The 26695-nt window shown below is 40.4% G+C and overlaps 1 protein-coding gene across 3 annotated transcripts in view; it reads right to left on the bottom strand.

Annotated features, from left to right (window-relative positions):
- Positions 1-26494, bottom strand: part of RASGRP3 (RAS guanyl releasing protein 3) — a 58589-nt gene extending 32095 nt beyond the window's left edge. For 2 of the 3 annotated variants that reach the window (XM_030946417.1, XM_030946419.1), the window contains exon 1: positions 26326-26494. The gene's annotated coding sequence lies outside the window, so the exon portion shown is untranslated. Of the gene's footprint in view, positions 1-13558; positions 13617-26325 lie in introns of those variants that run through there. The other variant, XM_030946418.1, reaches the window with a different exon arrangement.
- Positions 26495-26695: the final 201 nt, after the last annotated feature.

Raw genomic sequence — 26695 nt, 5'->3', positions numbered from 1 at the left:
AACAATTACATCATTACTTGTGTGATCAAGCACTGCTGTTCTGCTAAAATAATAAAGGCATTGTCTATAACCATGCCACAATGGTTTCCAACCACACACCAGCACCTGTGGAGATGGATGAGTTAAATACAACTCTAAATTTCATCTATATAAATTAAATAAGCTATATTCTGTCAACAGTTCAGTATAAGAAAGACACAAAGTTAAAATAAAATAGAATCATCACAAAGTATTTCTACAAATAAAAATTTTAAAACGTTTCAAATATGTGGCAATTATTAGAAAATTGATTGCCAAAAGTGCAGATGGACTTTCAAACAAAGGTAACTTTGAGAATCTCTGCCCTCAGCTGCTTTGCAGCATAACACTGAAATATCTTATTGCCATCCAGCTGTTTCAGGGAATAATTGCCCACAAGAATGAAACAAATAAATGCCTTATAATGGAATTATAAATCTGATTTGGTTTACTGTGGTTGACATGGGCTGTTAAGGACACAAGAGGCGCACAGTCCTCCACAGCCACCCATTCTCATTTTTTTATCAGGCCACTTAGAATGGCAATATCCCCTGCAAGTCTTGCTGGTAACCCACCACATGCTAGGAAGGGATAATCAGGAATAGGTGAAGACTGCAGCAGCAGCAATGCCACCAACATAGACCTTAGCACTCACCCAAAGCCAACAGCTTGTTCTCCTTCATTTAGGCAATAGAAACAGCCACAATACCCCTATGAACCAAGTCATGGTGTCAGGCATGTCATGCTTTATTTTATGCAATATTTCTATCATGGGATGTGCACTTCCTCCCTAGGGGGAAAGCAGAAACAACTGCAGTGATGTGCTCAGAGGTTAGGAGCTTGCCATGGACTGAACTACAAAACAGAAAGTTCCTTCCAAGTCCTGCCATCACCCCAAGTGCTGCATGCACATGGTTCATCTAAGCAGATGGGTTTCCTTAGTAATTTTGGGCAGTGTAATTGCATTTTGTGTTCAACATTTTGGAAGTCTTGAGATGGTGCTATTGTGGACTGTCCTGACAGATTACTTGAAACAAGTATGGAGGCTGTGAGCTCTTGAGACAGATGTGGTCAGGTGCAATACATTAGTTTTTAGAAGAAAAAGGATATCCTGGCAGCAAACTTGTAATCTTATGCAAAAGCACCAAGTGATGTAAACAGGGTGGGCAGCATGAAGCCAAGGTTTCAATTAGTAAAACCAAAAGACTTCACTTCTGCTGCTGGAGGCTACTAAGGTGGGGGTCCACACCCACAACCTACAGCAGTTTAAATAATATTAAAATGTCAAGCCTGTACAAATCCATGTGTGGGCACTCCATGTGTGGATTTCAGGCAAATTGTATCGGTTACAGGTGCAAGCTAAATCAATAAGTCAGTTTTAAATAGGCTTAAATTTGAGATACCGGCCAATATTTATTCAGCTAAATTAAATTCAAGCAGCTTTTTAGTCAGGCCAAATTAAATGTATGTGTAGTATTTCCCCCATTTATTAAAAGTGGGCTATTTTCCTTCTACTTAAAGACTTCTAATAAATAGAGGCACATGCAAAGACTCCCACATTGATACAGAGGCACCTCTATGGTTTATCCATAAACTTTCCAGATGCCTGCACACATAAGACTTGTATTCTTTACAAGATTAGGACATTCTTGGGGCTTTAAATAAGCCAGACCTCCCCTCCTCCAAGCCTACACAACACACCAGTGAGTGCTTGCATTAAACAGCTTCCACCTAGCAGCTGGAGGACTGCTAAGCGGGAGCAGCCCAACAGGGAAATCCAATCAGTAGCAGTATGCAGAAAAAGAAGTTGAGAAGAAATCATGAGTCTCATGAGAAAGTTTAAGGGTACCTTCCCTTGCTACACCTCTTTCTATTAGTCTGTCTTAATCACATCCAGGGCAAGCTCTTGAGGACAGAGGTCACCTGCTACCCTGTAGATGTAATGGAGGCTCTCACAGTAGGACCCTTTCCTGTTGTTAGTCTCCACAAATATCAGTGTAATTACCATAATAAGAATCCCAGCTGGGGCTGCGCCTTTGCCTACACAGATGCAAGCAAGACATCTGTTTGGGCTCAAGTCAGCACAGACCTTAGGTTGCCTACTGTGTGGCTCCTGGAGTTCGTTCTGTCCCAGCAGTTATGTAATTCTTGTAGCTGGGCAGGACCAGTTTATTTATTACAGTGCACACAGCTCTAATTCTAGAAAACTCCGAGCAAGTGGCACAGGGGGTCAGGTTTCTCCAGAGTGTGACGCAGGACAGGGCAGAGATGCTGTGCTGTCAGGCAGCCCAATGCCACTGCCTGTGCCCAGCCCATGACCTCAGCACCACGTGCAGCTGGCTGCAGGACGGCACATCTGGCTTACCAGTGACCTTTGTTGTATGGAGCAGGGACACAGAACAAGGGACACATTGTGGCGCTGCTCCATGAATGCAAGATACAAGTCTTGCTGTGGGCAGGAGAGGAATGAAAATAGAATATGGGAGTCCTGGGCTCATCTGACTTCCCAGGACTTGTTCACCTTTGTTGTGCACCTTCAGATTGTAGTTACACAATAAACCACAGCAACTGTCTGCAGCCTGTTGCTTTGATTCACATTGGTTTTTTTTGTTTTTGGATCAAAGGAGAACTTCAAAAGACACTGAACAACAGAGTGGGATGTCTGTGATTGAAAAGAAGGTAGGACAGGTACTCTGCTGGTGGCTAGCTGGAGCCAATCCTTTGGTGAGACAGCCAGCAGTGCACGAGGTCAGGGTCTGTACTCAGCAGCGTCTTTCCACTGCTGCTCCCTTCTCACTCTGGTCCTATGCTCCAGCACGGGTTCTCTGTGGGCCACAGTCCCTTCAGAAGTGCACTTGCCCTTCCATGAACTTATCAATGGGCCAGAGGCTCTTCAGGGAAGTAAGTACCTGTCCTGCCACAGAGCACCTCCCTGTCCTCTGACCTTATTATTCCCTCTCTTTTCCCCTCCTCCTGTCCATTCCTTTGTTTTCTCAGTGTTTCCCCCTCCTCAGAATTTTCTGCCTTTTCTTAAATATGTTTTTCCAGAGGTGCCATGAGCTTGGCTGATGGTCTCAGCTGCATGGGGTCCCTTGCAAAGACAGCTGAAGTGGCTGTGTCTGACACAGGGCAGCCCTTGGCCTTCTCCCACAGAGGCCGTTCCTGCAGAATATATGCTTTCACAAGTCACCCAATGGACACAGAAGGGTATTATAAGCCATTTCAAGCCCTAGACATCTAGTCTTCTATGGAAACAGAGGTTGAGTTAATAGGGCCACAGGTAAGAGACCAAGTGGCTATATGGATCCACTCCCATGGACTACCCAGGTGTTAGTTCAGACTCATGATAAGACCATGGTGTCTGGTACAAGTTGATAAATTAGCATATGTAGTACAATGTGTGCTGACCTAAGATAAAAAAGAAGCTTACAGAAATCATGTGGAATGCCAATGCACAGTCACATGACCAAAAACTTTCAGTAATCAGAAAGTCACTTGATTAAGGCTTGAGCTGCTTAGATAGCATTTTGTTTAGCATTCTTCCTGTGAAACATAACCAAGAGGATTTCAGAGACAGCAGAACACCTCTACCACCACCAACCCCAGGTTTTCTCCATTATAATTCACCTAAAATAATAGCTTAATAACTGGATTTGTAAAAACAACAAAGGTTATATTCCCAATTGCAATACTAGCATTTTATGGAATTGGTTATCTACCATACTTTAGGTTTGTCCCATCCACTTCTATATTCATTTCCTGCATTAACTTTGTTGGTATTTGACTCTGTAATTTAACTCCAGCTAATAAATGGCAGGAAAATCTGAGCAGATATCCTTGGTTTGTTCCAATACTATGCTGATGACATTTTCCACTTTCCATGGGTCAAGGTAGCAGAGTTGCCCAGAATGCATCAGGTTAAAAGGGAAAGCTAAGGAAGGCTCCCAGCCATATTTCTCAGTAGATTTGTCATGAAAATGATTTTGCTACTCCCAATAAAGTCAAATTACCAATATCAGACATTTGATTAACATATGTGACACCGGGGATGCAGCTCTTCTGAGACTCTTTGTGCTTCAGACACATTAGAGATCTCCAGCACTGAGGGAGAGGACAGCAGCAGCAGTAAGAGTTTCACACACTCTAACTTGATCTTTTTTCAGAAGCCAAGCAGGATACCATCAATACCTCCTACAAGTTACTGCCTGTAAGCCTTCTGAGAAACTCTTGGCAATTTCTTTTGCTATTCACAAACTTGCATGGAGCATCCTTCAAGAGTAAGTCTGCTTTGTTATCCTAGTCAAGTCAGGGTTAAAATACGTCTTATCAGCATAGAGTCACAACTCCATACACTGTTACATGCTTATAACGAGGCTAGTCCAGCCCAAGTCAAAAGCAATTGTTTCAGCTATTTAAAAAAACATCTGGGGAAGTAATCAACCCTTCAGTTCTGAAAGACAAACGCCCAGAATATTTATTACCATATATCTGTTACAAAATATTTAATATTCTATTATTGTTTACCTTAAACAACTCTGTTCTCTTCAAGACAAGCCAGAAAAATCACATTTATTGTTTAGATTACTAAGAAATCCTAGGCCTTATCTGCCCAGACTTTCTTGTATGTTCAGCCTGAAAATCTACCACAACACTCGCTATGTCTTATTTTTAACTAAGCCAAAATTTTTCAGTAGCAGCGTAGTCCCTGGGTAGTGACTTCTTTCAAGCTGTGAAATATTCCAAGAGTTAGGACAGTTTTAGAAATCAGCACTGCTTTATTTTCACACAACTTTTCAATGAATTTTAAGGCAAAGAGGAGTCATAAGAGCATGTAATTCATATTAAAATTCAGTTAAGTTATCAAGGTATTTATTAGACAAGGTTCTTGTCTAATAAACCCATAGCTTCTCAATAATTTTTCCCTTAGGAAAAGCTTTTTTCACTCCATATCATTCTGTAATTTCCAGTTGTTTCCCACTATAGACTAATTACTCATGGAACAGTATTTTCTGGACCCCGCAGTGGGAGACAGCCACCCTGCAAGCATTGGTGCCACCCTTTGTGATGATGCCACAGGAATTGCTGACACATATGGAGTTTCTCAAGCCCACCAAGCGCTACAGGCTTCTGCTGGCCACCCAAACAGTAGAGATTATAGCTAAGTGTCCCAAAAAGTAAAATTTTAAAACACTCTCCCTCTTCCACTGGCCATCTCTGCAGCTATGTTGTATGAAGGTAAGAGAAAATCTTTCTCTGCAGTCACAGATACCACTAGAGAGAATTCAACACCTCCTACTTACCTGCTATCATTTTCAGCAATGATGATCATATTTGATTTCTCCCTCTTTCTGGTTTCTTGCCTTTCCCAAACTGAAGAACAACTACAGTTACTGTACATCCACTAAAAGCAAGGGTATCACCTTGTGAAAAGGGGAGCTTAAGTACATGTTCCATTTTTTCTTCTTCAGTCCTGTTAACCCCTACATTCCCTCACATCTCTCCCAAAGAATTCACGATCTATACCTACCCTAGTGTGAGGAGTGGCCTCCCTGTGTAGTGAGAGCAGTTTTGCTGCTGACCTTTCCTCCTGTGACTGCAATCAAAACCTAGATTGGCTTCAGAAATGTCTCGACCGCTTATTTACAGCCTGGGAAGTACTTATCAGCGCAGTAAATTGAAGGCAGCAACTGGTAAAACAATAAAGGCAGGAAGAGGCTTTCAGAGACTTAAGTAATGGGAAACTGGATGTCTGAGATGGAGCAAGACAGAGGTAAAAGGACACAGGATAGGACAGAGCTTTGGCTGCTTTCACTCGTTTGGCTGTTACTGTGCATTTGTAATGGGATAATCCTTTGTTTCCCCTTTGATGATAGTAGAAAGTTGTTCGCATGGAACTGCTATTTCCCACAGACCTGTTAACAGGTCCCACACTAGGAGTGTGGCTGGGCCAGCTGCTAATGGCCAGCAACCCTTCTCAGTCCCTGGTGGCAGCTGCCATCCATTGGGAGCGCAGCTCTTTAGGGAGAGAATGCCAATGAAAACAGCACTAGGGAGAGGTGACAGACAGGCATGGGACACACAGACGTGCTGTGTGACCCTTGGAGCCCATGCAAATTGCTCTCTCCTGCACACTCACACAGAGCAGGGTGCCTGGCTTGGGTGGTTTTGCAGCTGCAGAAGTCCCCAGTGCCTCGCGACTCACAGGCAAGAAGCTGTAGGCTGAAACCACAGCCCTGAGATCAGGAGAGATCCAGTATCTTTCTTTTTGGAATTCTGTCAGCAGATGCTGAGCATCAAAATATGTAAGCAGCTTCTCACCTCTAGTTATTATTTTTGAGTTTCCCTTGGGAAGATGGGTGGAACAACGGCAGCTTCAGATTTCTTAATGGTGCAAAGAGGGCATTTTAAACACAGGCATACAGTGCTTCTTGGGCCACTTCAGAGTTTTTCTAAATACTAAACCTCCAATAGAGAAGAGCAGCAAAGAGATTATTACCTGTTTTCAGAGTGTCTTACTAGATTTTGTACTCTTTTTTCAGAGGCAACAAAGCAACCATCAGTGAGCTGACAAATCTTTGTTTCCTCACAAAGCAATCTACTAAGAAACATGCACTGGTTAGTACAAACATGAAGAAACAGCAAACCTCTAAAGCTGTTTATGATACAAGAAGTCTACAGAGTACAGGATATGAGAACAGTGTCACTACAGTACAGGATATGAGAACAGTGTCACCTATATTCCTATATCCAAGCTCTTGGGCCAGAGTGAGTTTTATTAATAACCACATACCTTCCTAACAATAAGACAGCTTGCAGCCAACAAGTTAAATGCCTTCTTTAAAAAGAGTAACATGAGAATGTACTGTACATAAAAATACACAGAACAGCAAGACAACTTGAAAAAGGGGAAGGAGCAGTGTGAAAATAAAATCTCACAGAAAAAAGAGGAAAAGCGTCTTACAGTTCCTGCTTTAATAAGTAATACTTCAAACAAGCAACTTTGATATTTATTTTGCTAATACTATTTTGGCAGTTATATGTTTATTGTATGAAAGAATATCTATCACAGGATTGCAGCTACACAAATATCCCACTTCCAGAGCCACAGAACACACTACTACCATAGGACTTCAGAAAAACAAACCTTATCAAAACCTCTTAGTCAAGTTTGCAAGGTCATGTCTTAAGATACAACATTGTGATTCTTTAAAGCTCATGTATGCTAAGGATTCACCATTATTTGAAAAGCAGCAAGAGCAGGTGCTGTTGCTGTAACAGCTGAGAATCACATACTGCACCCAGTACAATTTGGTGTGGTAGATTAAACGCTGCCAGTTAATTGGCAGTATAACAGCTTTGCAGTGGCCAGTTCAGACCATCCCAAGCAACTTGAAAGACTCTTATTGAATTAATCCAAACATGCTTGTTTTGAATTCATACAGGACACCCATAACTCTTTACTCCTTAGCATATAACCATCAAATTTAAGGACCTTATCAGAATTTCCTTACAGATCTGTTAAACTCCAATAATTCTAAAAAAAAAAATCCTGTGTGTATGTAGTAAAGCTAATATCAAGTGAAAAATGTGGTGAAGTAAGGGGAAGAAATTAAAGGATGATGGAGTTGGTAAGATATTGACTTAAAAGCTGATTTAGAAGCTTAGGGACTTGTTTTTCTTCCCCCAGTATTTAGCATTGAAAGACTGGCTGCTGTTGCAGTCAAGTTTTCAAAACACCTTGGTCTTTTTCAAGCTTAATTACAGGAGCAAACTATAATTCTATAAGCACTAGTATACCAGGTAACCATGCTCAAGTCAAATTCTCCACCAATTTCTAATTCAATATCATTAAATCAGTTTGAGTATTCAAAAAGGAGATGGTTTTGAAACACAGACATGAGGCAAACTTAAGATACATTAATCTGAAAACCACATCTCTTATTTTAGTTCTGCAATATGAGCTGAGAACTAGATCCAAAAGAAGGGTTAAGAGCCCAAATCCTGGCTCCCTTTTACTTCTACAGCCTGACTCCAGGGGTTTGTTTCTCAGCCTGGCCTCTCACTTCTCACCTCCTCATCCCAGAAGGTGACTGTCTAGAGCTTGTAACCACTCTCTGCACTTTTGGTATTACAGTCTGAGTCAGTAACATCAAGAAGCTCCCTACTTAGGTCACTCCTAAATCCTTTTGGATCTGTACACATGAAAGTCCTCTGCCTTGTCTGTTTTAAGCATCCTTTAGTCACACCTAACATGTCAATCCCACGCTACATAGGTGCCATTATGATGCCCAGATTCCTTTTCCAAGAGCTCTGAAGACTCCTTAAAGCTATGAGAGGTACAGGATCAACTCTTCCAGTTAATGGAAGGATTCCAGACCTCACCCTATCTTGGCTGGGACTACAGAGGAGATTTATCATCCTCAGAACCTCAGTGTAGCTCCATATTACTTGAAATAATGAAGTTTCTTTGGTCTGCAGGGAGCAAGCAAGCAAGAGCATGACTGTGTAATTTAAGAGGATGAGCATTCACTCAAGAGGAGGGGAAAAGGTGAATTCTAGTTCCTGCCCCAATTCCCACTTAAGATAAAAATATACAGACAGTCATTAGGGCAGGGCCTGGAAACCAAGAGTTTTAGGAAGGGTGGCAGCTGTTCAAGGAAGTATGTGTTCATGAATTCAGCAAAGTAGAACATGAGTAACCAAGCTAAAGCAGGCAAGACATCTTTAGCAGAGGAGATTGTTAGTCTTTTAAGGAAGCTATTTCATGAACAGTGTGATAAGGCTGAAATGTCATGGCTATTCTGATTTGGAGGACAAAAATCACTATATATCCAGATAGTGAGTTGACTCAAGCCCTAATTCAGCAAACATTTTCTGATGTAATTTTCCCCACTGCAGTCAATTATGTATTTGCACAAGCTGGGTTTTTTTTACTTCCCACTAGCAACACCAGAAATCTCCAAACAAGCTCTGGGCTTGAACAATGAGTTGCTGTGAAATAACCAATTTACCAACGTGTGCCACATGAACCAGTACCAAGATCATGGATTAGGTGAATCTAAGTGAATTATGGATTATGAATAGAAGCCTTTCTGTAATAATGCTACTTCAGATTAGGGAAATTCAGAGTTTAAACTGGAGAAATGTTCATCTTTCTAAAAAACATGTACAAGAACACAGCATTATGACAAAGAATATATGAACCTTTGATCATGTGTCAAAGGCAGCCTTATCAACATGTTTAGCAAGCATGCAAATACCCCCCATACAAGCCATGTTCAGTCTATTTGACCATATCGTGTATGGCTTAAATTCCAGTCTCTAAGACTGATTTCTATGTTGAAAATCTTCAACCTGTTTCAGGCATGAGGAGTAAAATATACTTCAGAAATAATGGAGAGTACTTGTTCATCTTCCTGCACACACTTGCACACCAGACCCCCTTGCACATGCCCATCACTGCTCTGAGAGGAACAGGTTTCCAAAGAAGGGGTTGAAAAGAGAGGCAGTTTTAACAGGAGTGGAAGGAGTTGTATATGGAAATGTATTGATGTATATAACATGGAATATCAATACATGTATATATCAGCCACTGTATATTAAGCTTGGTATGACTTTTGTGGTAGTCCAAAGCAGACATACTCCTGAATCATTAATATTAAATTTGTGTTAATTTAAGGTGATACAGTTATTTTCTCTTTGCAGGAACTAAATATATGAGGTATCTGAACAAGAATAGCTCAGGTCTCACTAATTTTGCACGAATTATTATGCCTGGCAGGTTCTCAAGATGCTGAGGCCCACTCCCCTTGCCTGAGAAACTCCAGATCATTAGTAAGGAGCATGTACATAAATCACAGGTGGGAGAGTACTCTGTAGAGAGAGTCAAACCATTTCACTCATTTGAATGTGGTCAAGGGGAGCTGTTATTCAGAGAAGTGAGACAGCAGATGGCCACCAAAACAACCAGAGTAGTTCTCAGGGGTAATTGTATTTTCTGCTGAGCTGTAAACATCAGCCCTGTGGGTATTTCCACACACCCACATGTTGATCCTGACCTCATACACACTTAGGGGTTAGCTGAGCTTTCTGATGGGATCTCTCATGAATTCAGCCCGGCAAATACCTATGTATTTGCTGGATTAGTCTTCGTAGCTGAACTGGACTCACCAAATCTGTTTTGTTGATGTTGCTGGCACTTGTAGCTGTCAATCTTTTACATTCATTACAAGAGAAAAGTTCCCCCCCTGTTACAACACCTCTATTCTGGTGGTCAGGTGGTTTTTAGATATGTTATACCGATAAGAAAACCAGTTAATGAAAAAGTACTACTTCACTGGCTATTCACATTGAATAGAAAAAGCACAGAGAAAAGCAATGAAGAGCTAAAACCAGAAGACCTAAGAATTTGTTTCAGGCTTCTGATTCAAACTCTTGGGTGTAGAACCTTGCTATTTCTGACTTGTAAGGAAGGGCCAACTTGAAAACATATCTATCAAATTTAGCAGTGAAAAGTGAATATGCCATAAATATGTTAAAAGAAAACACTCAGTGCAAGTTGTTCAGAGTACCTGTACAAATGTATTGTAGCCAGGCCTGGGTAGCTTAGGAAAAAAGAACATGACACCAGTGCCCTTACAGTATTTTTAAAAGTAGTTTCCTCTCTTTATTCAGGAATATCCTGGGAGTGGCTCCTTGGTACAATGGCATTTTCAACTAGAGAGAGGGGCTAGCACAACTGCATCTGCCTCTCAGCTGTATGTTTTGCTCTAGAGCAGAAATATACCCATTCAGAGACCTGCCAGGCTGCCCTCATCATGTCCTCAGAGTACAGGGAAAAGATTTAACAGGAACCTTACAATGCTCTCAGCGACAAGGGTCAGCACTGAGCTTCTGCACAGGGACAGCAGTGTCCCCACTGTTACCCAATCTCCTGTACAAGGTAATAAAAAACAATCCAGGGTGAACTTTCAGTTTTATATTGGGCTTTCTAGAGACCCATCAAGGGGCAATCCAAGGCTAGAGCAAAGAATGCTGAAATTTAATTACTGTGCTTCATGCTTATGCAGACTTGCCTGACTTACATGAACATAATGGGGGTGTATATTCAAGAAGCTGAGCATTGTTTTTTATGAGACCAGGAAATTATAAAATAATGTAAAAAGGTGGTGGTACAGAGGCTGTGTTTTCTGCTCAAGTGCAAAATCAGCGTGTGCCCCAGTGGTTTTCCATGTCTGGTGTTGCAGTGACAGATATTGCAGGTAGAATTCATGAGAAAAGCCAAAAATTGAGGAGAACCTGATGACTGCACTTATTTCTCAATGCACACTGACTGTGTTTAACTGTAAATATTCACATTAAAATGAGTTAGTGATAAGGATTGAAACAGTTACACTCTTGAGAATCTTGTGATGATTGGGTTTTCTTCATCTTGTGGACAGAGAATTTAAAAGTCTCATCATGAGTCCTGAATTTACATTACTGCATCAGAATCAGATACAGTAATGACAGCTGGAAGCTGTAAATAGAGCAGGGTTTTTTTTGTCTTAAACTTTGCAGATCCAGGTGATGAGTTATTCTCCTTGATTGCAAATTACCTTTATAACCAACAGTAAAGAGGCACAAAACTGAGCTCTCCCATCACATTTCTTTGAGACGGTTCAGTTACACTGTAAGGAGATGTTTTCAGACATTATTACCTGAAGGCAAGCTGAGTAGTGCAGTTATCTAATGTTTACTTTGCAATCATGATTTTGTCTCTTTTATATTACACTCAAGTCCCAGCTCTGCAGGAGAAATAATCAGCTGCACAAGAGGCACACATAGCTGGCTCCCAGTCCAGCTGGTACAGAGCCATATCATGGCTTTACATCAGCCTGCTGCACCAACCCTGGCACAGTGGTTCTGGAGAAGCAGGGAGGAAGAAGTTACAGCAGGTATGGAGTGAGCTCATATCTGTTTTCTGGTGGATTTGGGGTTTAACTTAGGTTTGCAACGAGTCCTAGACAGTTTGCTTAACACAGAGCACTCCTTACAAACACAAAATACAGTGTCTGGAAACAAGAACACCATGGCATAATCTTACTCAGAATCAGAATTCCTACAGTTCTGAAGAAAAATAAACTTATTCTGATATCAGTAATAAACAGTGACAGGAAACCAGTTATTCTCCCTGCCCCAGATGGAATGGAGATGTGGACATGCTGGAGAGGCCCCATTGCAGCCAAGGTGCCCAGGACACCACGGGCTCCTGACACAACACCAGGCACCTCAGGACCTGTGGGTCTGCTCTGTTAATGGTGTTCCACAGTATCCCTGTGGGAGGGCTGAAGTGTGCTGAGAGTACTTCAGCTCTTGGTTCAAAGGCAAACTACCCTTGGAGACACAAACAGGCAGGAAGCCACACAGTCTTCTGGTTTTGCGAAGAATTGAAACCAATTGACATTTTCCCATAAAATTACCAATTAACTGTCAAAATCATAAAAACTATGGTTTAAAAGAAAAGTAAAAGTCTTCAAAAAGAAGTAATGTTTCACTTTCTTATAAAAGAAATATTTGAAAAGCCTTTTCTCCCCACATTTAAAGAGAGACTGCATGCAACCTGTCAGTGTTTCCTCTTAGACCTTCCTCAGCAGGACCCCACTGCTCTGTCTGCCCCTCTTTAACCTTCCCCAGAGCAACTTAGTCTTATCACAGATCAAGATCCATCACTCATTCACCTGTTCCCATTCCTCCTAAGTCTTCCTCCAAAGAAACCTGATTCATCTCTATGTAAATAATTGATCAAAAGTTCCTTTTTATGTATCCTACACTCTGGTTTTGAAAGAAAACTTCTGACTGTAAGAGTCAAAAATTATCAGACAGGGACATCAATCATTCATGAAGCAAAACCACAAAACATGCAAGTACCCAAAAATAAGTTGAATTAAGAACTTGGAGAAATTTAGGAGACTCCTTCCCCGGTTTTTGCAATTTTTCAATCTTCACAGTCTAATTATATATTATTATTCAGAATGGCTCAATAGTATTTTAATCAGTACATCTTCAGTCTTCCAGCATTTCTCTGCTTGTACCTTTTCCTTTAAAAAAATCTCTCCATTCACCCTCAGAAAGTAACCACTCACAAGCAATTTTGCTCAGATTGATTGCGCTGTTTGGAGGGAGTACCTCTGTCAATTCCTTACGCTAGTACTTTTAAGCCAAACACTGAAATTTCTCTATACTCAAGTTGCATCCCTACCTATTGACTAGCTCTACAGAGAAAGGAAAACACAATCATCATAAACAGCCTCCTCACTCCATCATCAGTCCCTTCCTGGCTAGCACGAGGGTGAAACACCGTACCTGCCTTGTCCCAAAAACAATGCTGTTAATCACAGGTCAGAAAAATGCAGGCAATCTGAGCATGAATGACTGCTTATCAATGAAATTTCAAAAACATGCTTCACTCTTTCAAGTATTTTTGTGAAAAGTCTAGGATGAAAATGGGAAAGCAGTGACAGTTTAGAAAAAAAAATCAAAAACAGGGAAAATCACTTACTGTACTTGGTTCTGCAGAGGTATTCAACACAAACATCACCCTTCCTTGTCCAGCTGCCAAGTGCTAAAGCATGAAATGAGCAGCTGTTTCCTTCAAGCTGGGGCTGTGTGTCTTAACTAGTCACATGCCCCTCCTGATAAATCTCACTGCCGTGCCAGGAGGTTAGAATCTGAAGATCATTATTCCCCCTATTAGAAAATCCTTTTCATAATAGCAGCCTTTGCTGGAGCATTTGACTGGAACACAGCGCTGTGTGCTCCATAACTTCTGGTTTTTGGTGGTAGGGTTTTTTTAAATGACTAACACCGAACAGTAGATAAGCCTTAATCGACAGCAGGGGCAGCACGAGTGGAAAGTTAAACACATCCCTGTTGATTGCTTCAGGTTTTTTCTGACTTCAGACTTTGCTATGTTTTAATACAGGAATATAAACAGGAACAGTAAAATTTAAAATACTGTTGCATTCCTAGCGTCTTTAACACCAGGCCACTCCAGTGATCATGCAAAATATATGAACAATCCCACTTTTGGGGATTACTTGTTCTTAAGGGTAACATTACAATCTTTTAGGTTTGGACAGTAGAGTGATGAGTATTAATACTTTAATTTTGGCATCTGGCATTTTTACATCATGGCTTTTGTGGCTGCATTTTGCCAGACATTGTATAGTCAGTCTGAGACAGACTCTTTGAGGTGAGGACTATCAGTCTAAAGAGAGAGAGCAAAAAGAGCATCCTTATCCCCACGTTCCCAGATGTAGGACAAATGAAGGAGAAATGCTGAAGTCAAGAAAGGAACAGGTTTTGATGGAATTTCCCAGGGTGATATGTAGTCACACATTACTGAAATTCAATGGAGACTTTACACTTAACTCCCTTTAGCTTGGTCACACATTTAAAGATATTTAGGTATTTAAGGACAAAGGCGTACAGTCAGTGGTATTTCAAGGGTGAGGTGCAAAAGATCGTTTTCTGAATTTCTGAAATTCCCACCCCACATATAGGATACACTGTGCTGGAGCCCTGGCAGTACTGCAAACTGGCAAGATTGAAGGTACACAGGCAATTGTCCATCAGTATAGGATGTGCTAATGGTGTTTTGATGTTTGGTAAGCAATCCAGGTCCTGCAGACAGCACGGTCTCATTGGATTACAAAGGGCATTCATTATAGGGCATTTTTCTGAAATACAAACTGCACCAATAGATAGTGCTGTAACAGAGATTTGGGCAAATTAAGGGAATTTCTCAGAGCCAGGTGCCTGTTTGTAAAATTGTTAAAAGAGAATAGCATATCTAGCTGGCACATTTGTCAGAATCCAATGCAAGCCAGCAAATCCCTGAAGATGAAGTCTGCAGTGACAAAGGGTAACTCGGGTCGCTTCCTTTGACCTTACCCAGCGCTTCATATTATATAAACCAGCACATGGTTACAAAACCACTCAGCCAGCAGTGCTGCCAGCATAGCCTGGAGCAGGGAAGAAGCCCTTGTGCTAATTACCCATGCCTGCCTCTGTGAGCTTCTCCTGTTTCTCCAGGGAAACAAGTTTCCAGAGAACAACCTCCTGCCCTGAAGGAGCTCTCTGGACCCGGCCAGGCATGGGTGTATCCAGCTGTGGGGAGGCTCCGGTCCCAGCCTGGGGGGTGAAGGAGCTGTGGGGTTGGGGGCTTTCAGCTTTTCATGAGACCTGGCCTCCTCTTGGCCTGAGTGAGGTCAGTGCAGAGGGAGGAGGGAGGCCTGGGAAACAAGGAATGTTTGCTGCAGGTGTGTCCTGAGGTGCAGTCAGGCTGGGCAACACCTCAGCAAGTTCATCCTCATGTTGTCCTGGGAGACTCCAAGAGACTGTCCCAGGGCATGGGGCTCTGTGACCCAGCACAGCTGCTGAGGAGCCTCTAAAAAAGGAGGCTGTAAAAACTATGAATTTAAAAATGAAAAACAAACCCACGAGGAATGAGTTCATTTAAATTTAGGCCACCGGAGGAATGGCAATTTCCAAAAGGGAGCGGGAGCTGCCCTGGCAGAACCGAGTTGGAAGTTCACGCAGACCCTGGGCATGGATCACAGAACTGGATATAAACACCTGACCTCGCTCAGAGAAAGGAGAAGGCACTCACTGTGCTTTAAGGCACAGCCCATTGACCAAATCAGTTACCCTTGATAAATGCCATTTCATTTCCCCTAAAATGCACTGAGATCAGGGGGAACAGAACTTTACATGCAACTTTAAAATTAAATTAAATCCTAAATTTCTTTAGAACTTTGAGAAAAAATACTCCTTGTTGATACAGGAGAAAACATGACTGAAATATGTTCCAAAATAATCTATTTGTCCACAAATACCATTTTTATTACTTTTCCCATTTCTCTGATTATGCAGTATCAGCTGCACTCTTTTACATTTATCAGCAACCAGTCACATAATTGATTAAATACTGGTGGTACCTGGGCCATTTGGAATAGCACAGAGCACAATGTCATCACTCTGCACTGAATGGCTCTCTCTATTTGGTAGCCATGAGCCATGATCCACATGGGAACATAATTTGATGATAATGACTGAATGGCAATATTCCACAAACAACTTGGGATACACTGCCTAAAAATAAAAGTAGCCTTTGTACTTTCTGAAATGAATAGACAAATAAATTAATTTTTGTGGCTCTGTAAATACTGCTGTAAACTGCAGTTTATGTGGGAAAATCTGTATCTATCCTCATGCTAGACAGACAGCTTTAAGTCATTGTGAAACAGAACAGGGAAATAATTCCTGAAAATAAAAGTCTTTAAAATTTTGTGGGGGTTTTCCTTTTTTTTCTATTCTTTCCTAGGTTTTAAAAGAAATACCGACATACAAAAGAAGATCAGGTAGTTAATGCAGCTACAAAAAATTAAGTGTTGTGTTCTTACATCTATCAGATAGCATCTTAAATATGACAAAAGCTTTGTTGTGTGGAATACAGCAGTATTCTGCCTTCTCTTTCTGCTGAGAAAACAAATGAGGACTGGATTGAAAAGGGTACATTTCTTTCTCCATGGAAATTCATTTGCAAGTAGGACACGATGATCCTTGTGGGTTCTTTACAACCCAAAAGATTCTATGATTAATGCCTCAAATAAAAATTGAGAGATGAACACAGATTTCTCAGTCATGCTAAAATGAGACATGAGAAATACAGAAAAGGAGCAAGAAAAAATAAGTACAGTCAGTACTGAATTGTAATAGGGATGTATAAGGTAAAATTTTTAATGTCACAAGTATGGATAGCGTTTAGAATAGCCTTAAGGAACTAAAGAACAGAACAGTTGTCCATTTTGGTTTGGGTCGAGATCAGGAAGATTTTTGCTTTTACTGATGCTGGATAAATGGGTCCAGAGCCTCTCCTTATGGTACTAGAGGCTTTATTTCTTGGCTTTTTTTAGACTGTTGTTTCTCTCTCTTTTTCTTTTTTTTTTTTAATGCACTTGGCTATGTCTTGCTTATGTGTCATTTAATTTACTGTAGGTGTTTTAATTTAGAAATTGATCTCTGATAGAGAGCTTATCTCAACATCAGTGCTTTGATACTGTGCAGAATTTTGAACTATAGAGTCATTTTCTGCATATGGCAGTTATGGACCTCTGTTATGTGGGTTGCCTGAAAATGTCTCTTTTCTGTTAACATGATCTTCTGGAATTTATGGAACAGGTGTAAGACTCTCAGTGGACATAAATGTCAGGTTATACTAACTGCAAGTCTGTGTTGCTAGGTTTGTTTCCTAAATGGCTGCACTCTGTATTCGACTTCAGCCTTTTGGAACATATAGAACTCAAACCTAACAGAGAAACTGCCTGGTTTGCTGGTCTGCCTCCCTGTCCCAGACAATATATAGCCTTCACTATCAGCTGAAGTGAATGAATGCAGACCATGGAAGCCTTCACCAGACAGGATGCTTTATAAATACCTAAGTCTGATTAAAGGGGCTGCTATAAATAGTGCAACAGCTCTTACACACAGCTTCCAGCTAAAGGACACATGAGGGGCAGATCAAATAAGAAATTTTGCTGAAAATACTGCATATAAGGCTCTCAACCTTACATTACATTAAATCAATTTTAAACATTTTTGGGCTATATTACATCTCTAGCATTCTAAGCCAGTTCCAGGCTCTTCAATGCAATGCTCTAGGGGGCACAGGAGTACTGCAAATACCCAGTGTACCTCCCCTTTTGTGCCAAGGGTGCACCCAGTACTCACATCACCTCTAAGAGAGTGAGAGTTGACAGGATAAGTTATCAAATTAGAGCATCCTTGGATATGATCCTTGATACCAGTCCTTCCTTTATATCATCAATTAAATGTCATAATGGAGCCTAGACAATGCTCAGAGTCAAGGCTGCTGGTTGCTTTTCATTGGAAAACAGTGTCCTTCAGTGATTTAAGTATATGAGAAAATAGTAGTTTAAATGGAAGTTTGATATGCTGTGTACCCATCTGAAATTCAGAGTTTGTGAATTAAGCTAAAATATCCAATAATTCTATTGTCAGAAATTATGGATGGAAAAAATTGTCGTGCTCTATTAAACATTTCTTTCAAGTTGAAAACTGTTCATAGTTCTAGTCTGTGAAGTACAGACCTGCTTTTTGACAGCTCAGCTGCACCATGGCAGGCAGTGGGGGATTTTTCTGTTGACCTAGTAAACATTCAGCCCAGCTACAAGCCTCTGACCAAGGTTTTCACTTGTTACTGTGACTCCTGAATTCTCTGGGAATTAAGCCACTCTGCCAGTAGTCTGTGCCCTGAGTGCTTCTCATGCCATGTTCCAGAGGGGCTCTGCCTTGTCCTCTAGGCTGCCTTTCCACCACCTTTGGATGGCTCTTAGTTTTCTCCTGAGCCCTGGGTCTGCTTAGTGGAAAACCCAGAAGCATATGCCTGGGATGGAAGGGATAGGAGAGAATAGAATAGAAATAGAAATAGAAATAGAAATAGAAATAGAAATAGAAATAGAATAGAATAGAATAGAATAGAATAGAATAGAATAGAATAGAATAGAATAGAATAGAATAGAATAGAATAGAATAGAATAGAATATCTCAGTCTGAAGGGACTTGTGAGGATCATCTCTTTGGATGAACATCATCCAAACACGAAGCACAGACCCATAAGAGTAAAGGAGAGAGGATCCAGGAGGTAGAGATGGAAGGTGGAAGGATGAAGCCTAAAGATAAAGGTGGAAGGCAGCCTTCTCTCTCATGTACATTACTGGTGGGACCGCCCTCCTTTTCCTTCTTTCCTCCTGTCGATGTCCACCTTGGAATCTGTACACTGGTTTGTGGCAATGCTGTGCACTCACAGCTGCAGGTTAATGGGAATTACATCTTAACTTATGTGATATTTTCTTTAAAGAAATATAGGCAGATACTAGACTTTAGGGATTACAAATTCGGCATGAAAGATAGGGGAGGGTCTTATTTTTTCTCTATCTTTGGTTCTCAGATTTAGAAAGAGGATGACAATGACTGATGGGATGAATGAAAATCTCAAACCTACTCAAACAAAAATACCCCCATCCACAAGACAACCCTTATCACACTTATTCCTGCCTTTCCAAAGCCCACAGTATTCACAGAGAAGCTGGAAATTTATAGTTTCTTCCTTATATAGACATGTGTAAGAAATTTTAATTATTAAAATTGTTACCACTATTGTAAGAGCACTGCTCTTTATTTCCAGTTTGCTTTACTTGATTTAGTTTCACCTTGAAGTACAGAGGTGGTATGAAAAATAAAAGTTGTTCTGCACTCTGAATGCTAAAGCAGGCTGGCATCTCCCTTGCTAAGAGATAGGGCGAAATTGCGACATGCAGTGATAGCAGGCACTAAGAACAGCTTCTGTAGCTGTTACAATAGACCCATGATTACAAAAAAACCCCAAAAAAACCAAAGCAACAAAAGCTCTTCATTGTCTGTTACCAATTACATTGAACACTTATATTCCACAGGGTGGATATACTCATTTCAGAAACAGAGCTTGAAGAGTGTGTCCCAGTAATTCTAGACTTAGATACACTAGCACAAAAGCACATCTGTCATAAAGGTTTTTTTTCCAATACTGTCTAGATTGAAGATTTCTAAACAGAGTTGTGTATTTGGAAGAGATTTGTTCTCTAGGTGTCTTCAGCCATCCTCATCGTGAGTGATGTGCTGAACAAAGATGGGACATTGCTGTAATGTTTAATGTACAGCAGCTCCCAGTTTTTGTTGTCTTTTCTGCATCTGGTAAGTTTTAGCTAACCAGTACTTCCTTTACCATTTAAAAATCTCCAGTAAGTACGTGGGGTTTTTTTCCACACTTGTTGCAAACGGATACAAGAGTCCAAGAGTATGACATCAGGGCTTTTCTCTGAGTTTTTCATGACATCTTCTCTCAGACTTTAAATGAAATCATAGTTGCACAGAAAGTTTTCAATTCTGTGAACAAATGTTTTGAAATGCACTTATTTCTGTTTTACTAAAAGTATCTAGCTTTCTGCATTTTACTTGTCTCTCCTATTGTAAGTTGCTGTCCACTTTGTCTTGTATAAATAATTTCTGAGAATTATTTTCGCCCAAATTTTACAACAGAGAGAATGTTATCTGCCAAATTTGTATTAGACATGAATAGCGAAAAACATGTTTTTCACTTTATTAATTTTGACAAACATGTTGTCACCACTGATGTCACAGTGGTTCTTGCTCTGGTAAGTCAGTTTTTCCCCAGTGACGCAGCTCAGGCTGGTACTGGGTAAGTATCAGCTTAGAGCACTACATGCCAAGTTGCAACATGACATAGTCCATTTGCATTGACATTGCAAGAGTGGAAACAATGGAGGTTAGTAACAGACCCAGAGAAGAGAAAAAAACCAGCCTATTTCCTTCCTCTCCCTAGAATAAAAACCTGACCTTTTTTAACAGTTTCTGTCAAAACACTAAAAATTAATGCACTGCTTGCTTATGAACAGTAGCATTTTTATGCATTGTATGTAAAATGAGGCATGGACCACAAATGCCTACCCTGATAGAGCTGTCAGGCAGGATCTCCACTTAGTCCAACACACAGCATGTTTATCAGCCAGACTGTTATCCAGCAGCCTGTCTGAAATCTGCTGTGAATGTCTCAGGGTTCATACTCCCAGCTTACTCTGAGATGAGTGAATTTGCATGCATCTGTGCCTTCCTACTATGCATGAAGTATTCAGTGCAAAGACAAGAGAGAGTCTATTGCTTCCATGCTCCTTAGTTGAGAGGAGATTTGCTTATTATAGTCACAACACTTAATATTTTGTATGACAGAGCCCCTTGGGGCCAAGGTCTCTATAAATAACTGCTGGATTTATTACACTTATTTTACTCTGGGCCCTTCTCTGCTGTTAGTTCCAGTTCAATTTCTTCTAGTGTTATAAAGACATTATCCTCCTCTTTTACATTTTGACTGCTTTTAGCTATTGCTTAAGACAGTTATTCCTAATAGAATATATCTGAGTGAATAGAAGGATATCAGAGTGATGTGCTGGGTCCAGAATTCCACACAGGCTGTGTTCCAGTGTGAAACCACAGCACTATATGAAGGCAGTATGAAAGTTCTTTTTTTTTAAGAGAGAAAGAAGAGACTACCCATGCTTGGGAAGGAGGTCAAGCAGCATGGAAAAATTCAGCATTAATCCACTTCTCTCTCTTGCCTGTTCCCATTTATGAAGTTATGAAGCATATTTTGTAGTTCAGTTGAGACTGAATTTGGTTTTCCTTTTCCCTTTAGTAATGACCTCATCTTTGAAGATTTATCTTTGTCTCCAGCCTTCCAAGACAATTGTGGTACGGTAATAATCCAAAATAACAATGGAACACTGTGCTGGAACACTAGGCTGGAAAAAAAGGTGTGTTAGAATATAAAGGATTCTAAGAATGCTGAGTTGTCTAAACAGAGATGTTGGTACACATTAATTTCTGTTCTTTCTAACTCAGGTGAATTACAGCTCTATAATGTAAACAGTCATTAACCAGTTAGTGAGACCATGCCAGACCTGTCAGCTTGACTTTAAATTCTTTTGTCCAGCCCCACCAATGGAGTTATTTGGTGCATGGCTGGACCATGTTGGCAGAGCAGATTGCACACAGCGCTCTGTGTCGCACCATAACTGCTCTGGCTGTTCACTGCATTTCTGCTGTCTTGACCAAGTGGCACATCTTCACTGCAATACTGGCAACAGGGTGGCCACCCTGCATTTTCATTTTCCTGGGGCTGTGTGGTGCTACACTATAGAACCATTAGAGCCGGGTTGTGTTTTGCACCATGCAGTTGTTTGAGTCCACAGAGTTTGTTGGGGACCATTGTGATAGATGGGTCTGCAACCATTACAAGGCAGGGGCTTGGGAAGGGACACTTCAGAGATTACATCCAGGTGAGAGAAAATTGCTGCAGGGAGTTTAGAGAACAGCAGAGGACTAAATCTACCTCTGCATAAGGTAGAGTGTTTGCTATTTCCCTCTGCTGCTGGACAAAAGCTGGGAAAACCTTTTCCTTCCCCTAGGGTACCCCTCTGCTTCCCAGGAAGTACTATACTAAGTAACAAAGAGATTACCAACCCTGAAACTCAGCTTACATAGGAAGAAGATAAAGAGAAAAATACTTCTCAAAGCCTTTTTTTTTTTTTTTGGTAACCTAAGACATGAAGATACCTGCGTGGTTATCGGGTTATTGACCAGGTGAAGTTGTACTCCAAGACAGTCTTTCTTGTTCCCCCTCTTATTTTTTGTTAATACCATATATTGTACATATCCTTCTACATCACTGTTGCTGCTGTGTGTTCGTGCAGAAACCCACTGCTACTAATCCTTGGAAAGGAGAGCCCAGGTCAAGCCTCCCACTTTTTCTCATCTGTTGTTCAGAAACTGCCTAGGTGTGACCAAGTAAGAGATTTGACAGATTCATTCTAGGTGTATTTTTCTATTTAGTTAATGTATCTATGTTTCATCTGTTCCCAAACAATGGCTCCTATTTTGTACCACAATTTGCTGGGATGAATGAGAGAACTTCAGGTAAAAAAACATATCTGCACTTTGGCATAAAGATTGGTTTTAAAGAAGCTTTTTCTAAAATCCTTCCTTATGCAACAGTACTTTTCTAGTCCACTAGAAGAATAGGAAAGCAACCCAAGTAAAGTTAATGGCTTTTTCTGATAGCACAGAGACTTCTGGGAGAAACAGGCCATCTTCCATACACACATTGACCTTCATCCCTGTGCAGTAAGTTGGTGCAAAGCCTGCACATTCAATTCCCATTTGAGCTAAAGGATTTATGTCAGCCTGAACAGTTCTCACTGTTGTGGGTCGCTACTCATGCGTGTAGAACATTGCAATCTTCCCCTTAAACTTTTATCCATACTCTTGTGTTGTAAGCAGGGAAGCTTTTGGGTTTTGGATAAGAGAAATGGTGAAATGTATTTGTAGTCAGACTAGATGATCTAATGACTCTGCCAGGCTTTAAATTTTATCAGTCTGTTGAAATAATTTTGCTTGGAATCAATGAGACTGCCCATATGCTATAATTTAAGCACCTGCATAAACATTTTCACGAGTCAGGATGTTATTCAGCACATAGTTATGAGCTAGGTGTTTTAGACATTATAAAAAAAAATATTTGTTAACACTAACATTTCTGTTGTGTTGGACAGCTGCATCTCTTTGTAAAACTATTTTGATGCTATTCAATACTGAATGTTGATTTCTTAATGTGTTTTAACTGGGTTTCTTTTTGTGTTCCCTCTTCCCCAGTTCTGTTTCTCGAGTGAGACTACTGTAGACTGCATGTGTTCTTGAAAAATCTTGCTTTGACTACTCCAAACACTTGTAACTCTCTGCTCTTTGTTTCTATAATGTTAGTGGGCCTGACTAAATGGTGACTTTGAGCACAAAGCTTCCTTGTAAGAGTTTCTGGTAGAGTGGAATAAGGGCTTAGAGAGAAATTAAGATACTTACACCGGAGCAATTGCATGAGGAATAATAAATCTTACTAAACCTGAGCTAGCTTTGCAGGAAAGCATGGCATGACTTGTCACCCAAAGTGCATTACTTTTTAAGTCATGTGATTTTTCTTCAAGTCAGTCAGATTTCCTGGAACCAGAAATCCATACTGCCCACACAGTAGTGACAGCTGACTGAGGTATTTATTTGACAACCCTAAACCTCTTTAATTACCTGGTAAAATAATGTCAGGGTAGGAAGCATGTGAACCTCAACTTCCTTTGGTATATCAAATTCTCATATTTAATTTTTAGCTTGGAGCTTTAATAATTGCAGCTCTGTTAGTACTTGTGAACACTCTAAAGTGTTTATGTAGAAAGAATCTCCTGCAGAGTACTTAGACCCTAGCAGGTGGTAAGATTTTATAAGGTGCTGGGGTGTAAATTTCATTCTAAGCCTTCTGAAATCACAGAATCCCAGAATAAACTAGGTTGGAAAAGACCTTTGAGACCATGGAGTCCCAGCCTGTGACCTATCATTACCTTATCAGCTAAACCATGGCACTGAGTGCCTCATCAAGTCTTTTTTTAAACACCTCCAGGGACAGTGACTCAACCACCTCCCTGGACAGCCCATTCCAGGACCCAATCATTCTTTCAGAGAAGTATTTTTTCCTCGTGATTCTATCTTCAGGACAAAACCCTGTGTTTGCAAACTTTGAACTCATGAATATGTGAACTCTTGCAGTTTAGAAACAAGTCTTTATATGTGTGTGTTTATCAAGAGTATTAATTAGGGAATTTTTCAGTACCATCTGTAGTACTTTTTCCAAAGGCAAATGTGAGAGTGCATCAGTAGATTTTTGATCACCTTTTCCTGTAAACTACAACGTAACTGGCTGGTTTGTAAATTATCTTCTTCTTAAGCTAAGGAAATGTTTCTGTTTTGCTACATTCACGCAGTGGTACCAAGCTTTAAAAAAATGTGGTGAGTGCTGCTGACCTGAATAAATAAATCTGAATGATACAGTGTGTACTGTTTAGTTGTATTGTAGTCATCACTGTGCCACTGGCATCTCAGGGAAATGATTGCCCTTATTCAACATAAGAAATTGGAATGTTTCCTAAATTTTTAAATTAAAACATTCTTTTTCTGTTTCTGCTTAGTTTTTGCACAGGGCAATCAGTTACTGAAATTGAAAACAAGGAATGCTACCTGCACAAGAGCATGCTATGATAGTTACTCAAATTGCACTCTAAAGAGCTTTCTCTTGCAAATATCTGCACAAGCTTCTAGTTTTACTGCCATTTTAGTCTTCACAAGACCAGCTTATAACCAGCTAGAACTGCTGTAAATTACCAAGAATCGCTGTAAATGCTGAGTACTTTGAAATCAGACAAAGAAAGGCCTGATCCTTTCCATGAGTGTTGGCTCACATCTGCTTCACTGGAGCTGCTGCTTGGCACCCCCTGGGTCAGGGTTTCAGCAGACTGCTGCTGTTTACAATTGTCCTATCGAGGCTTTTCACCTACATGGGTGACATCCTGCCTTGCTATCTTCACAATAGCAGACTCTAAACATAATAGCATCCTATGGGGATACAGTAGAATAACAACACATCATACTTCCTTTGTAGTCACCAGCAACATTTTACCATAAACCCCTAATCCTAGACAACATCTGCATAACAAATTAATCATCTGAGCATCACATGCTTAGAGGCAATGTGTTAACACAAATGAGACTAATACAAAGGTTATTCTCATAGATCCTTCAAAGAAAATAAAATTTGCATGATGAAAACCTGAGTCTGTTATTCTACAGCTTCTATTCTTCTGCCTGCAAATCACAACAGCATTTCCTTTGTTAGAAGCGCAAAGGACGTGGTGAGAATAAAAAAAAATCAAACACAACCTTAAAAAACTCAATTTTTCCATCTTAAAACTCTGTCTTGTTGATGGTAACTCAGTGAATTAATATGGTCTGTACACTGATCTTTCTTAAAATGGGGCTTTTTACACACTCAGTCATGATAGTGTGATAGTGTGTATAGCATCTGAAAATCAGCAGATTAGAAATTTCCACTCATATTCTACTGTCAGTTTAAATTAGAGCTCATAATGGCAGCCTGTAGTATTGCAATGCAAGCAACAATGAATAACAGATCTTGATTTGATATCTATATGTAGTATATTTTTGTATATATGCACACACACACACACACAAATTACTTGTCATAATAAATTCTAAAACTCTAGAAACTTTCAGGTATTTTAATTCAGGCTAAGTTCCTACCTTCAAGTCTACATAATAAGACTAAATTATCACAAAATTTGCATTACATACATTTTCATGTGTTTTTATATTCCATATTAACACATCTTGTATAAATATATATTTCATATCCTTCTCCCTCCCTCAGTCTTTTTCTAAATCTATATTTTTAAATGAATGCAGAGTTGACATCATATTTTCCTTTGGGACATATATTTACCATAACATTTCTCCAGTACTTAATCACAATCTGTAAGATGAACATGACACAAGTCAGGAAAACAGCAGTTATGTCATGGATTTATGGCAAAGGTTTCTTTTGCATAAGAAAAGTTCTGAGGAATCCATAAGTGAATTCAGATTTCTTTATCTAAAAATCAGACATCCTGCCAAACCTTTATCTAAAAGTCAGTTGCCATTCCTTCTCCAAAGCTCATTCTTTTTTGGTTTACCATCCTGGCCACACCTGAAAAGAAGTGGAGCATGCAGCAAGCATAAATGCCAGAAGGAGGCACTTACCTTAATTTGATAGGTAACTAACTTGCATCCCTCTCCTTTTTCAAAGAGTTCTTCTCAGGATATGGAGGTGCTGAGGTGATTTGCTCCCAGCAGTGTCCTGCCCATGGCTCTCCCACTCAGCAGCCCTGGCAGGGCCCTGTAGAGAGAAGCAGGATTGTGCTCTGTTCCCTCCCAGCAGCTTCACTGGGGCTGGGGCTCCTTTGAGCTCAATTAGTTGGAGATTGTTTGGCTAAATGGCAGCCACACTTCCTTCTATTCTTTCCCAACTTAGTTTTCCTGCCTCCAGTGGTGCTTTTTCCTTTCTTTGGACTATAAATAGGCCTGTCACAACACAGTCTATAGCAGTAAGGAAGGCAGGAAATGCATTTAA

Source organism: Camarhynchus parvulus, chromosome 3, assembly GCF_901933205.1.
Source record: "Camarhynchus parvulus chromosome 3, STF_HiC, whole genome shotgun sequence".
Classification (NCBI taxonomy): domain Eukaryota; kingdom Metazoa; phylum Chordata; class Aves; order Passeriformes; family Thraupidae; genus Camarhynchus; species Camarhynchus parvulus.
Note: the sequence above shows the minus strand (reverse complement) of the source record. Positions and strands in the feature narration are given on the sequence as shown.